This window comes from Talpa europaea (assembly GCF_964194135.1).
Source record: "Talpa europaea genome assembly, chromosome: 12".
In the NCBI taxonomy this organism is placed as follows: Eukaryota; Metazoa; Chordata; class Mammalia; order Eulipotyphla; family Talpidae; genus Talpa; species Talpa europaea.
This window is the reverse complement of record NC_140079.1, coordinates 8,258,245-8,273,047: the sequence shown is the minus strand read 5'-3', so window position 1 is coordinate 8,273,047 and position 14,803 is coordinate 8,258,245.

Genomic DNA, 14,803 nt, shown 5'->3' with positions numbered 1-14,803 from the left:
ATGTCAGCACTGTGGGAAAGCCTTCAGCTGGTCGTCATCCTTGCAAAAACACGTGAGAATGCACAGTGAGGAGAAGCCCTATGCATGTCAGCAGTGTGGCAAAGCCTTCAGGTACCCAGTATCCCTGCAGGTGCATGTTAGAACACACACCGGGGAGAGACCCTATGAATGTAAGCAGTGTGGGAAAACTTTCAACTGTGACTCTTCACTTCGAGTACATGCAAGAACACACACGGGGGTGAGACCCTACGAGTGTCAGGACTGTGGAAAAGCCTTCAGGTATCCAGCAAACCTGCGAAAACATAGGAGGACACACGGCTGGGAGAAACTCTGAGTACCAGGACTGTGGGAAAGTCCTCTGCTGCCCTTCAAATCTTATTGCACGTGGGAGCAAACATTGGGGAGAAATGTTATGAGCGGAAAGAATGTGGGGGAGCCTTCAAGAGTAGCATTTCACTATTTTCTACATGAAAACTCATAGGACCTAAATCTTTTGTTACATGATTTTTGTCTCTTGAGTGCCACATCTGTAATAGGAGTTCCTACTGTTTTCATTTTCAGTTCATGTTGCTAATATTAACCCTTAATAAATATCCCCCTATATCCCCTTCACCCATACTACCTATATTGTGTTATGTCAGACTTTCAATAATTGCACAGTTATATGAAACTTGTCTGATTTTCCATTACAGTATCTTTTGGACCTATGGGTGATAAGTGTTTTGTTTTTTTTTTCCATGTGCAATTAGATATAATTTAAATGCAAAGTTTGATGTGATCATGAAATAAGGTTTGAAATTTCAGATCCGATGTTGCATATACTATAATTTTCTGATTCATTATCTACCCATCCCTTTAGTTTTCTTTATTGAAGGGTGTGGCCTGAGTTCAATCCCTGGCCAGGGAGCTGACCCACATGGCGCAGCAGACCTCTCCTGTCTTGTCTGCTGCTCCCCTCAGCAGTGTATTTCAATCAGTCTGCTGTTCTGTTCCCCACTCTGTGTCTGGTGAGTCCTCTCACCCCCCGCATCTCTGGCCTGTACCTCAGCTCTTGTATGCATAAATAAATAAATCTTAAAAAAAAAAAAAGTGTCCAGCTAGTTCTACTGAAATGTGTTGTCATCATGGTTACTATATACAGGAACCTATATATCCCAGAGTCCTTGTGTTTATGGCTCAGCATTAAAGTTTATGAGAAGAGAAAGCTGCATCAAGTTTGGAAAGCAGAAATGAAGCCATGACTCAGTAATACACCATCAGGAGAGACATGGAGCCCCACATGACATGGAGCATGACATGACTAGTAGTCAAGAAGGGAAAGTGAGTGTATCCTTGGGTGACAATGTGAGAGTATAATGCTCCATTCATTAGTTGGGCTGAGGAGAGTAACTTAGCATCCTTCACATAAACCGCCACCTGTCCAACAGGACCATGACTGGCCCTGGTGACGCTGCCATTGAGTGTCCCGATACAAAGGACAGGACCGATGGTGACTGGCCCTTCAGCTGACCTTGGAGCCAGAGGTCTCCGGAGCCCTCAGTCCTGTCTTGTCCCAGCTTGGCACAGGGGTTGTTCCCGGGGAAACGACTCTGACCCCCGAGTGCCAGAGGAGGTCTCTGGCAGCGCGGCAGGCAGGCGCCGGGTCCCCGGCCCTGAAGCAGCTTCAGTCATCGGAGTCAAAATCCTGCTAACAGGGCCTCCCCTGGTGGCACAGTTGGTTGGGCGCTGGGCTGTGGGGTTGCCTGCAGCCTCTGCAGTGCTGGTTTGTTCCCTGGCCACTGGCGAGGGTCCCACAAAAAAAAAAAAAAGAACAAAAAACATAAAAGCAGAACATAGAAAAGTCAATCTGGGGCCTCCCCAGTGGCATAGCGGGTTGAGCACAGCACTGTGAAGCTATCCACAGCCTCTGCAGCGCGGGTTCAATTCCCAGCCAGCCAGGGAGATACCCACATGGCGTGGCAGACCTGTCCTGACTCGCCCTCTGCTCCCCTCAGCACTGTTCTTGGTCTGTCTGCCTGTTCTGCTTTCTGCTCTGTCTCTGGTGAATCCTTTCACCCTCCTGCGCCTCTGGCCTGTTCCCCAGCTATTGTATAAATAAAATAAATAAATAAATCTTTTAAAAAGTCAATCTGGAAAATCCAGGGTGGGTAAATGTTTCATCTATAATTCTGCTAGATTATTTATGCACACAAGAGCTGGGCTGCAGGTCAGAGATCCGGGGGAGCGTGAGAGGATTCATCAGAGACAGAGTGGGGAACAGAACAGGCAGACTAACGGAAGTACACTGCTGAGGGGAGCAGCAGGTGAGACAGGAGAGGTCTGCTGTGCCATGTGGGTTGCTCCCTGGCCGGCCGGGGATCGAACTCGTGCTGCAGAGGCTGTGGATTGCTTCATAGTGCAGTGCTTAATCCCTTGTGCCACCAGGGAGGCCCTGCAGGAATTCAATTGTAAAATTTCCCTTATTACATATGTAGTGCTTTTCTGTCATGTGTATTGTTGAAACTGGACAAAATTGAGGGGGCGGGTGGGAGGGTGAGGGACCAGGGATGACCTGGCTGGTTGAGACCTCATCTGTGGGATTAAGAATGCAGGACACACGGAGAGCAACGACTATTAAAGGATTTATTTAAACAGGAAGAAAGGGGAGAGAAGGGAGAGACACGGAGAGCAACGACTATTAAAGGATTTATTTAAACAGGAAGAAAGGGGAGAGAAGGGAGAGAAGACAACTTTTAGGCCAACACATGGCCAAATGCATTCTCTCCTACTTCACAGTGTCCACTAAGTAGGAGCTGCAGCTGGAGAAGAGGTCATCAGTCTGAAAAGCAGAGACCAGAGCCAAGCAGAAGCGGGAGCTGGGAGTTGCAGGTCAAAGCGTGTCCATGTGCTGAGCAGACACAGGAGTGGGAGCCAGACATGGAGAGAGGGATAAGTCCCTGTGGTGGCCCCACCCCTAGTTCCCAGGAAGTCAGGGGGTGGAGCAGAAAGCTCCACCTTGCCCACTGAGTTGATCATGAGCACTGGTGGGCACTTGGCAGCGAGGCTTGGCGCGGCTTGATCAGAGGGGGGCTCTGGATCCCTTAGCAGTGTTACCTTTGTGGCCCAGCTGGCCGGGGGCACAGTTATCAGTAAAAGCAGGAAGCCCTAGGCCAGGACGGCTGTGGCAAGTGGCAGAGGTCCCCCTGGACTTGCTCAGAGGATGTTCCTCTAACATCCTCATGTGTCTTCTTAAGGATGAGGAACAGCTGAAGGCTTTCCCGCACTGTATACATTCGTAAGGTTTCTCCCCAGTGTGAACTCTCATGTGTCTTGGTAAAGATGACGGCCATTTGAAGACTTTACCACATTCCTTACATTCATAGGGTTTCTCTTCAGTGTGTGTTCTCACATGCTGTTGCAAGAGTTCAGGCCAACTAAAAGCTTTTCTGCATTGCTTGCATTCATAGAGTTTCTCTGCAGTGTGCCTTCTCATATGTTTTTGTAAGGATATGTGGCAGTAGAAAGCTTTCCCACATAGTTTGCATTCATAGGCTTTGTCTCCAGGATGCATTCTCACATGTTCTTGAAAGCAAGCAGACAAACTGAAGGCTTTCCCACATTGTTTGCATTCATAGGGCTTCTCTCTAGAGTGTGTCCTCATATGTTTTCGTAAGGATATGGGCCAGTTGAAAGTTTTCCCACACTGACTGCATTCATAAGGTTTCTCTCCAGTGTGCACTCGTACATGTCCTTGAAAGGACGAGGGATGGTTGAATGTCTTCCCACACTGACTACACACATAGGGTTTCTCTCCACCATGAGTCCTTTCATGTCTTCAAAATGACTGGGGATAAATGAAGGTTTTCCCACACAGTTTACATTCGTGTGGTTTCTCCCCCGTGTGAATCCTTTCATGTCTTCGAAAGGACTGGAGATAAATGAAGGTTTTCCCACACTGTTTACACTGATGGGGATTCTCTCCAGTGTGTGTTATCATGTGCCTTCGAAAAGCTGAGAAATAACTGAAGGCTTCCCCACATTCTTTACATTTATGTGGTGTCTCCCCAGTGTGTGAGATCATGTGTCTTTGAAAAGTTGACGAGTAATTGAAAGCTTCCCCACATTCCTTACATTTGTAGGGCCTCTCTCCAGTATGTGTAATCATGTGTCTTCGGAAAGTTGAGGAATAACTGAAAGCTTTCCCACACACCTTACATTTATATGGCTTCTCTCCAGTGTGAGTTCTCACATGACTAATAAGACTTGACAGATCTATGAAGGCTTTCCTGCACTGCTGACATTCATAGGATTTCTCCTATGTGTGAATCCTTATATGGTGATTGAGGGAAGAAGTACAAGGAAAGGTTTTTCCACATAATTTACATGCATAGGGTCTTTCTCCCTTGTGGATTCTCAAGTGTGTTCTTAGGTATGAACGGCAGCTGTAGGCCTGCCCACAGTCCTGGCATTGATACGGTTTGTGTTTGTTGTGAATGGCAAGGTGACCCTGGAGGGATGGATGATGCTTGAAGACTTTTCCATATGCACTGCATTCACACTGCTCTTCTCCAGTAAGAGTCTTCTGGGATAGATTAAGATTTGCAATCTGGCTGAAGTCTTCCAAATTGAATTGATTGTTACTTTCACAGAATTTTTCCACCACATGATTTCTGTTAAAAAGAGGAACATGTTATTAATGGTTTGATTAATAATAATTTATTATAACATTTATTAATAAGTACTGGGTATTATTAGTAAATATTAGGATTACATGTTCACCAATTTCAGTGAATGTGTAGGTTGCTAAATCTGAAATGTTTTCAAGTGAAATGAACTAAATAGACATGGGGTGGGGGAGACTTGACCATAGTCATCTTGAAGATGGTGTTTCTTAAATGTAGGATTTCCTCTTGTTTTCAACTTAATTATATTTCTAACATTCAACATCTACATCACAGTTAAGGGAATATTATTTGTGAAAATCTGTGAATAAACAAATGTGATCTAGACTGTGTGGGTTTTTTCTAACTTACTCTGAGAAGACAGCTTTCTTTTGAGAGCAACTCACCTCATAAGACTCTCCTGGCTTGTATGCTGATCTTCAGTGTTAAGTTCTTCCCAAATTCTTCCTAAAACTGAGATCCAGGAATCATTTCTGATGAACTTTGATATTTTATTCCCATAAATATCCTGCTGAGAAACTGACTCACTGGCCTTAAATCTAGTCAAGTCATCTGAAATCAAAAAAGGTAACCAGTCTTATAAGAAAGAATCTGTTAGTCAAAATGATACTGAGGAGTCCAGTAATGTCAGAACTTTATCAGTAAGATGTACTAGTGGTCAAAAAACTAGTGGTAGATGGCATTTTAATAAACAGTAAAATTCTCACAAAGCTACAAAAATAAACTTCACTGGGTCCCCTAATGACTCATGATACCTATATCCACCAACTAAGGGAGATTTCTTTATGGAAATTAAAACTGATTTCAATACACAGATTCCTCATTCTCAAGCAGAAATGATTGGATTCTAGCTCTAAGAAGGTTGTAACCATGTCTGTCTTACTAATTAATGTATTCTCTTTCCAAATGCCAATATTGGAACAGATAGAGAAGAAGTGCTTGTCCTCTGCAAGGAAAGGAATGATGTCACGCTTACCCGCTGTGACCAGGTTTCTGAAGTTTTCCAGCATCACATCTCTGTAGAGCTCCTTCTGAGCAGAATCCAGGAGAGCCCACTCCTCCTGACTGAAGTCCACAGCCACATCCTCAAAGACCACAGAGTCCTGAAACACCCAACATATGTGCAGGAAGATGGGTGACACTCAGCATGGGGCAAGCAGCCTCCATGCATGGTCAGTCTAGGCAAGACTCCTCTGTGACTCGGCCTCAGGCCTCTTACTCTTTGTCCACTCTCATGCCCTCATAGACTTAATAGCACCACTGAGGTTCTCTCTCTTACGATGACCATTTCAAGTCTTATTCTCCTCTCATCAATGTGTTCAGACCACACTGGAGAAATTCATGTTATACAAATGGGCCTAACATTTGCCTTGTAAGATCCACCAAGCTCTTGTGACAAAAACTACTTCAACTTCTTCCCTATGGCACACCCCATCACTCAACTCTACACAAAGCATGAAGTCAAACCTAGATAAGGATTTAGGGATAAAAAAAGACACTGAAGGGCCAGAATCTTTTCCTTCCATTCCCCTCACCAAACATAAAAGGCTAATGAGTCTGTTGAAACACAATTTGCAGCAAAGGTCAACGAGCCATTTTGTCTTCAAGACCTGCAGGTGATAGGCCTTACCAGCTGAATTAAAAAATTTCAAAGTATTCATTTTAATTTGTCCATGTAATTATCAAAAGCTGTTTCTACTCTTTCTGCTTTCACAAGGATGGGAGCTATTGAGAAGTTTGAATTCAGGAAAGAGAGAAAGACCTGAGAACACAGGCCTCTGCACATTTCCCACACTGATTTTCACTATTGGAGGGTCAAAAAAGAGAAAGAAAATGAAGATGTTTTGAATAGACAGATTTTTGGAATTTTCAGTCATATTTAGTTTGCTAAAGAGCTCTAATTGAAAACCTATTTTTTTTAAAGATTTATTTATTTATGTATACAAGAATCAGGGTACAGGCCAGAGGTGTGGATGGTAAGAGGATTCGCCAAAGACAGAGTGGGGAACAGAACAGGCAGATCTACTGAAATACACTGCTGAGGGGATCAGTGGGAGAGTCAGGAGAGGTCTGCTGCGCCATGTGGGTTGCTCCCTGGCCGGGGCTCCAACTTGAGCTGCAGTGGCTGTGGAGAGCTTCATAGGTTGCGTTTTAACCCCTTGCTCCACCAGGGAAGCCCCTTGAAAACCTATTTCTAACGTCCTTTAGAAAATGATGACTGCCCAGCAGTGGGTCAATTTGAACTTAAGAAATTCTTACTTGCAACTTGCTAACATACAGCTTGTTGGTCTCACTCAACTGCATAGGGTTCCACTGGAAATAAAGGCATTTAAACATGCCTTGTGCAAGGGCCATGTGGAATAACTGTGCACTAAGGTATTAACTGGCAGGCCTGGGAGTCCTTATGCCTACAGAGCGCCACTTGCAAGGCTGGCCCTCGGGTGGTGCATGGGAACTTGGACTTGGAAGGTTCCCTCTATGTAGATATGGGTGTCTCCCTATGGCTGGCTACTTACACAAATAATATGACTTATGCCAAAGACTTGCTTTCCTTCTAGTCTGAAATCTTGCACTGTGCTAGGCAGAGGGTCTGCATGACCAGGCCCCAGTGGCCTGGTGACCAAGTCTTATTAGCTTCCCTAGTCGTCATTTCACATGTCATAACTTGCTGTTGAGGGAACTATGAACATCCTGTGTGATGTCATTGCGGGACCCTTGGCATTCCAGGCCCAGCTTCCTCAGGACTTCCTCCCATGTACCTTTCCTCTCTGCTGACCTTGAGAAATAAACCTGTGTTGTTTGTCAGTCCCAGTCTCTGGTATTTTTGTTACAACAGGCCGAACAAACTACAGCAGGGATTCCCAACAGACCTAGCTTGAAATCATCACATACTTTTTCTCTCTATCATATTTTCAAAATATATGACCGAGTGAGATCCCAAGAGCTGAGACTAGTCAAAGGGCTTTCTATACTTTAGCATACAATCTTGTAACTCTGTAAAGCAGACAATATTAAATCTAAGTCACAGCAGTACAGAAATGCAATCAACTGCTAACATTACCCTGCACTTCTTTGACACACACCTTATGATGAGACTGACTGGTATTTCCCAAAGTGTTAAGGAGATAAGCCAGATTTTTGCTGGCTGCAATGGCTCCATAGCATCCCATTCTATCCGCACATCTCTATGCTTCTGCTTCCATCAAAGCCCTGTGTCACATGCAAGACTGCTTTGCTTAGAGAGCTTTAGTAAAATTGTCTAAGGTACAACTTCCTAGTTACATAGTGCTAGCAGGCACGAAGGCTATAGTGAACCGAAAAATTCTGAACCATATGGACCATAAAATATTTTGGCGGAAAACAATAAATAAGCTAATCAAACACAGGTGCTATGGAAAATGTAGAACAGGGAGGTGAGGAAGGAGATGTTTATTCACATGTGTGTTACTGTGTACGTACACATGTATTTCTAAGTCTATCTATATAGATATGAATGGCTGGTTGCAGGGCAGGATGGAGAACAATGAAATAATCACTTGCGTCAACACTTCAAATTAATTCCTAAATTGCTTTCAAATATATACATATATTTGCATAATTATTTAACTACAAATGTATCAGTATGTTACATTTGAAGAATGTGAGGGGGTGTGGCATTAAGATTTGTTTCTGATGGGGCACCTGCTATGAAAGCTTATTCTACATTTAGGGCTAATTTCATTTCACAAAAGATTATTAATATTTCTGTAGATTGCACATTTTATGCATTTTTCTGCACTGATGTTACATTGCACAAGAAAAAAACCCTAAAGTCAATTCAAAGGATTTCCCTGTAATCATCTTAATACTTGCAAAAACCATCTTATAATATTTTTTAAAGATTTATTTATTTATGCATACAAAAGCTGGGGTACAGGCCAGAGGTGTAGTGGGTGAGAGGACTCACCAGAGACAGAGTGGGGAACAGAACAGGCAGACGAACTGAAATACACTACTGAGGGGAGCAGCAGGTGAGACAGGAGAGGTCTGCTGCGCCATGTGGGTTGCTCCCTGGCAGGATGGGAATCGAACTTGTGCCGCAGAGGCTGAAGATTGCTTTACAGTGCGGTGCTTAACCCCTTGCGCCACCAGGGAGGCCCCATCTTATAATATTTGACAGTTGTACATTAAAGAAAAAAACACTCATACATTGGGGTATAAAAGCTGGTAAGGTCTATTGGGGAGGAAGTTAATCTTCTTCTACCCTAATAGGCCTACATGTCTGGGAAATAACTAAACTGACACAAGAGAGATTAGTGAGAAAAAAAAACTTTAATTATGTGCACACAAGAGGCCTTTACATAAAATAAGGGAAGCTGTCATCCTGTCACCGCAGTCTCTGGAAAGGGGGCAAGAAAGTGAGACGAGAACAATCAGAGCGAAGAAATCTGTAATTTAAAGAGAAAGGAATTTTACAGGGTCTGTCTACATATGTATCAAAAACAGATGTTGAAGGTCCTGGGGTGGGATGACAAGGCTTTATGGCTGCCTCCCTCCTCACAGACTACCACAAAAAAAGATGTCCTTTTATGAAATAGACAGATAATTATACAAAAAAAATCATTCTTGGATCTTTTGTCTCAATTTCTTTCAGTTCAAAATAACCAGCATGTCACTGAGGCAATCCTGAGGCAGCCTGTCTTGGCCCTTCTGCATGGATAACCTGATAAAGGAAAACTGACTTTTAAAAAAAAATTTTTTTAAACAAAACCCATATACTTGAAATGAAATTCACTGTTTTCTCCAACACAATTAAATACAAACCAATTATCCACACACCCCACACTTAGTCAACATCATCTAAGGATCCAATATACACAGATCTAACAGCTATATGCACAGAACACCCACAGAACAAAAGACAATCATAGAACAGGACTTTAAGCAAGATTCCAGCATAAAAATTCAACACAGGGCCTCCCCTGGTGGCGCAGCGGTTAAGCGCTGGGCTGCGAAGCTGCCCACAGCCTCTGTAGTGCCCATTTGGTCCCCAGCCACTGGCAAGGGTCCCACACGGTGCGCAGACCTCTCCTGCCGTGCCCACTGCTCCCCTCAGCAGTGTATTTTGTCCATCTGCCAGTTCTGTTCCCCGCTCTGGCTGTGGTGAATTCTCTCACCCTCTTGTGCTTCTGACTATACCCAGTGCTTGTATAAATAAATAAATAAATCTTTTTAAAAAATTCAACACAAAAATTAATTTCATTATCTTTTAATTAATAAAAACAGCAAGGTAGAAATTAATTTTAAAAAGGCAACACATTCTATGATTAAAACCAAATTTAACTCATTCTAAATAATTCTATAGTGAAGGCTGTAAAAAATAACAAAATGGAAACATTTTGAACATGAAGGATAATAACAAAGCAAACTGTAATAAGCGGAGATGACACATGTTCTTAAGATAACCCAGAATTACCAAGATATCAACCTTCCCAAGAGACCTATGGTCTTTATAAAATTCCATTAAATCCCCCAAACAGATTTTTTTTAAGGACTTGGAAAATAATAACTTGACAAACCTAAAAGGAAAAAAAGTTGAAAAACAGGCAAATTTTTTGAAGAACAAGGTGGGGAGGGGGCCTGCCCATCATACAGCAAGGATTTTAAAGCAATAGTAATGTTGACCGGTTGGAGTTAGTAGGAAAACAGACAAGGAGATGGGCAGAAGCACCGTCCTGAGGCGGGTCCACGTCTGCGGGGGAGCTTGACTAATAAAAGACGGAACTGCAGAGTCGAGCAGAAAGGACAAGACAAGGCAGCACATTGGACAGCGACAACAGAATTGCATAGGAAAGATGCCTGTTCCCGCCAATTCCGTCGGCAATAATCAACTGCAGATTACAGCAAGTGCACTGAGGAAGCAGGAAACAGGACTGTCAACTGCCCTGCCAAGGCCACTCCTTGCAGGGAAAAATAACTGTTTTGGCGAATGTTGAAACTGCATCAATCTACCTACCACACTTCATGGAAATGTATTAATTTTTCTGCAGCCATACTGACTGGGAGAGTGCCTGTATTTCTTGGGTATCCTCAGCAGGACTTTCAAGGTTTAGCTCCGGAATTCCCCTGAAGTTCTCACTCACAGGAACACGCCTGAGACACTTCAACTACGTGGGGGGGGGGGGCGGGGGGGCGATTAACAAATGAAATGTGGGGTGTTTTATTTGACATTTGCTGAAGAACTGGAGCTCCAGTCGGTGACCACATCTTTTCCAGGCGACAAACCCCGGCGACCCAGGTTTGCTGAACTGGATCATAGACACTAGACTCCAGGTGCAGGCGCGGCCTCCCTGCCCCTTGGGGACCCCCCCCACCCCGCTCCCTGGGATGCTTCCTGAACAAAGGACACGGGCACCTGTCCCGCTCAGTCCCCAGTCTGCGCTGCATGTGGCCACACTACGTGCACTTAGTGGGCCTTCCTGTCCGCTGGGCTTCTTCTCTCTCTTCGGTTGTGACAACCTGGGGCCGGGAGTCACTTCTGTCTTTCCCCTCAGTGTCCATCACCTGACACGCCCCTCCAAGAAGGGAACGGGTCGGGGTCAGGCCGAGGCCCTATCAGCACGGCCCCCCAGCCGAGGGCCCCGTCAGGCCGTCGCGCCGCCCCCCAGCTGTCCTCCGGGAGCCCCCCGCGCCGACAGTGCGGCGCCCCCGGGCGGCCGGCCGCCGCGCGCGTCTGGGTTCCAGCTGGTTTGAAACAGCCCCTCCCGCCACGAGTCCCCGGACAGCGAACTCACCGTCTCTGGCCTTACTCCTGGCTCTCCTGGGCCGGCAGGTGCGAGCGCCGGGAGGGGCACCCCGGGCCGCGCAGCGCGGGGGCTAATGAGCGCCGAGCCCGGCCGGCGCGCCCTGCACGCGACTGCGAGCGACGCTCGTTCCCGGACCTGACTGGACGGAGCTCCCAGACCCACCCCCCAACGCTCTTGATTGGACAGTGCCCCGAGCCACTGATTGGAGAGTGCTGTAGAGTCCTGCGCCTCTGATTGGGCAGTTTTCCCAGCAACGCCTACGCGATGGTCACATGGCATATCCGGGCGGAAGTGCTGTTCTAGGTCTCAGTCCTTCTCTGCCAGGTTCTTTCCCCAGTCCCAGTCCAGCCTGAGACGCGGCTGGGAGCTGGCACCCCTCTCTCCAGGACAGGTGTTTGCGGAGAGCTGGGCCGCCCTACTGCATCCTGCTCCTAAGCAGGGAAGTCCAGAGTGTTTCTTCCCGGAGCTCTCCCAGTCGAGACCAGCTACTGGCAGCCAGAGGGGACAGCACAAGATTGGAGGGTCTGGTGACCTCCGGGAGCAGTGGTTGGCAAGTTGCTCAGGTTCAAATCCAGATTCCTTCTAACAAGTTTTGTTTCCCGTTCTGTAAAATGGGAATATGAAAAGCTACAATCTCATGGGGTTGTTGAGGTTAAATGAGGAAATATATACAAACGTTAGTGGTCCCATAAATATAGTGAGCATCCAACAAATAGGAGTGGTGATGATGTATAACAGTGCTCTTGGTCGCTACTCTGGCAAGTACATCTCACAGTTGTGACTTTTCCCAGACCACCCAAGGTCACGCCACTTTTCCGTGTCAATATACCATGCTGTGTGCCTCCCCATTGGCGCAGCGGGTTGAGCACAGCGCATGAAGCTGTCCACAGCGTCTGCAGTGTGGGTTCAATTCCCGGCCGGCCAGGGAGAAACCCAAATGGTGTGTCAGACCTCTCCTGCCTTGCCCGCTGCTCCCCTCAGCAGTGTCATCAGTCCGTCTGCCTGTTCTGCTCCCAACTCTGTCCTGGTGAATTGGCTCACCCTCCCGTGCCTCTGACTGTACCCCAGTTCTTGTATAAATAAATCAATCTTTAATAAATAAATAAATATTTAAATATCTATTTTATCTATTTAATATATATTTAATATATATTATATATATATATATACACCACGCTGTATCTTTGCCAGCTTGGTATCCACAGTTCTCCCTGACCAACCACAGAAACAAATCCCTTGGGGTTGATTTTCACTTATTGTCAAGATGATTATAGTAATGCCAACTGAAATGGTGAAAGGCAGAAAATCATACATAACCAGACAGCCATGATAAAGAAGCTGTTCATTATTCCACATCTCTGCCTGCCCTTGGTCCATTTATGTATATAATTGACTTCATCGGTTAGAATTACACAGACTGTTTTTTCAAAGATTTATTTATGCATACAAGAACTGGGGCATAGGCCAGAGATGTGGGGCGTGAGAGGATTCACCAGAGACAGAATGGGGAGCAGAACAGGCAGACTGACTGAAATACACTGCTGAGGGGAGCAGCGAGGAGACAGGGGAGGTCTGCTGCGCCATGTGGGTAGCTCCCTGGCTGGGGATCAAACTTGTGCTACAGAGGCTGCAGACAGCCTCGCAGGCTGTGTCTCTAACCCCTCCCACCACCAGGGAGGCCCCTACACAGACTATTTTGCACTTTGTTTTTTAGTTCACATCCAAAGCACTGTCTAGTAGCAAATGCTCTGCATTTCCATGGTAGTGTCATAGTTAGGAGCCAGCAAAGTAAAATATTAAAATGGGTGATTGAAAAAAATTAATAATTGAAAATAAGTTGAAATAGAAAACATTTGGTTTGAACAGCTAAATTAATGTGATAGTTCTTTTTTTAAAAAATATTTATTTATTTATTTATTTATTTATACAAGCACTGGGTACAGTCAGAAGCACGGGAAGGTGATTGAATTCACCAGAGCCAGAGCAGGGAACATAACAGGCAGAAGGACCGAAGTACACTGCTGAGGGGAGCAGCGGGCAGCAGAAGAGATCTGCGCGCCATGTGGGACCCTCCTCCGGTGGCCAGGGAGCAACCGGGGATTGAACTGGCGCCACAGAGGCTTTGGCAGCTTCGCAACCCCGCGCTCAACCGCTGTGCCACCGGGGAGGCCCATAATTCTTAATATGTTCACCTGGACCCATCATTCTTAAGAGGACAGAGCTCACTGGGCATAGCACTTTGGCAATTTTCCCTGTTAAAATGTTCCTTCTCAGATCCAGACCTCAGTGCTTTCCTTTAAGGCATAAACTTAGTATTTTTCAATTAGCACATCAGAAGGGCAAAGTCTAAACATGCTTTTATGGTAGAATGTTAAAAAGTACTTTACAGGGGCCCTCCACTTTACAGGTGGTGCAGGCAATTGAGCACCACACTGTGAGGCTGTCCGCAGCCTCTGCAGCATGGGATCGATCCTGGCCACTGGTGAGGATCCCACATGGCTAAGCAGACCTCTCCTGTCTTGCCCGTTGCTCCCCTCAGCAGTGTATTTCATCAGTCTGCCTGTTCTGTTCCCCGCTCTGTCTCCAGTGAATCCTCTCACCCTCCCACGCATCTGGCCTGTACCCCGGTTCTTGTATAAAAATAAATAAATCTTAAAAAAAAACAAACCATCACTTAAAAAAAAAAAAGTACTTTACAGGGTAGCAAGAAATCTCTAAAATCCAATAAGGCAGTGGTTTTGATAGAAAGACTTCTCACAATCAATTACTTTATAGGTTTTCTGACTAGCATGTTTTCTGATGAGTGATAAGAGAGGCGTTCTGGCTGAATGCTTTTCCACGTTCATTACAGCTGTAAGCTTTCTCACCAGTGTGAGTTCTCGCATGCTGAACAAGGAAAGACCTCTGGCTGCAGGTTCTCCCACATTGATTACATTAATAGGGGTTCTCACCAGTATGAGTTCGCTCGTGTAGGTTAAGAGATGAACAGGAATGATAGCTAAAGGCCTTCCACATTCATTACATTCGTAGGGCTTCTCACTAGTATGCGTTCTCTTGTGCAAAATCAGGTAGGAATTCTCCAGAAAGATTTTCCAAATCTTTGCATTTATAGGGCTTCTCTCCCTTGTGAATCCTCGGGTGTTGGGTAAGAGATGAAATCCTGTTGAAGGCCTTCCTACATTCATTGCACGTGTAGGGCTACTCTCCAGTATGAGTTCTCAAGTGTCCAGTGAGTATTGAGCTGTGTGTAAAGGCACTCCCACATTCCTGACACTCATATGGCTTCTCTCCTGTATGAATTCTCTGATGCTCACTCAGGGAATACCTCCGGTTAAAAGTTCTTCCACAGGGCCTCTC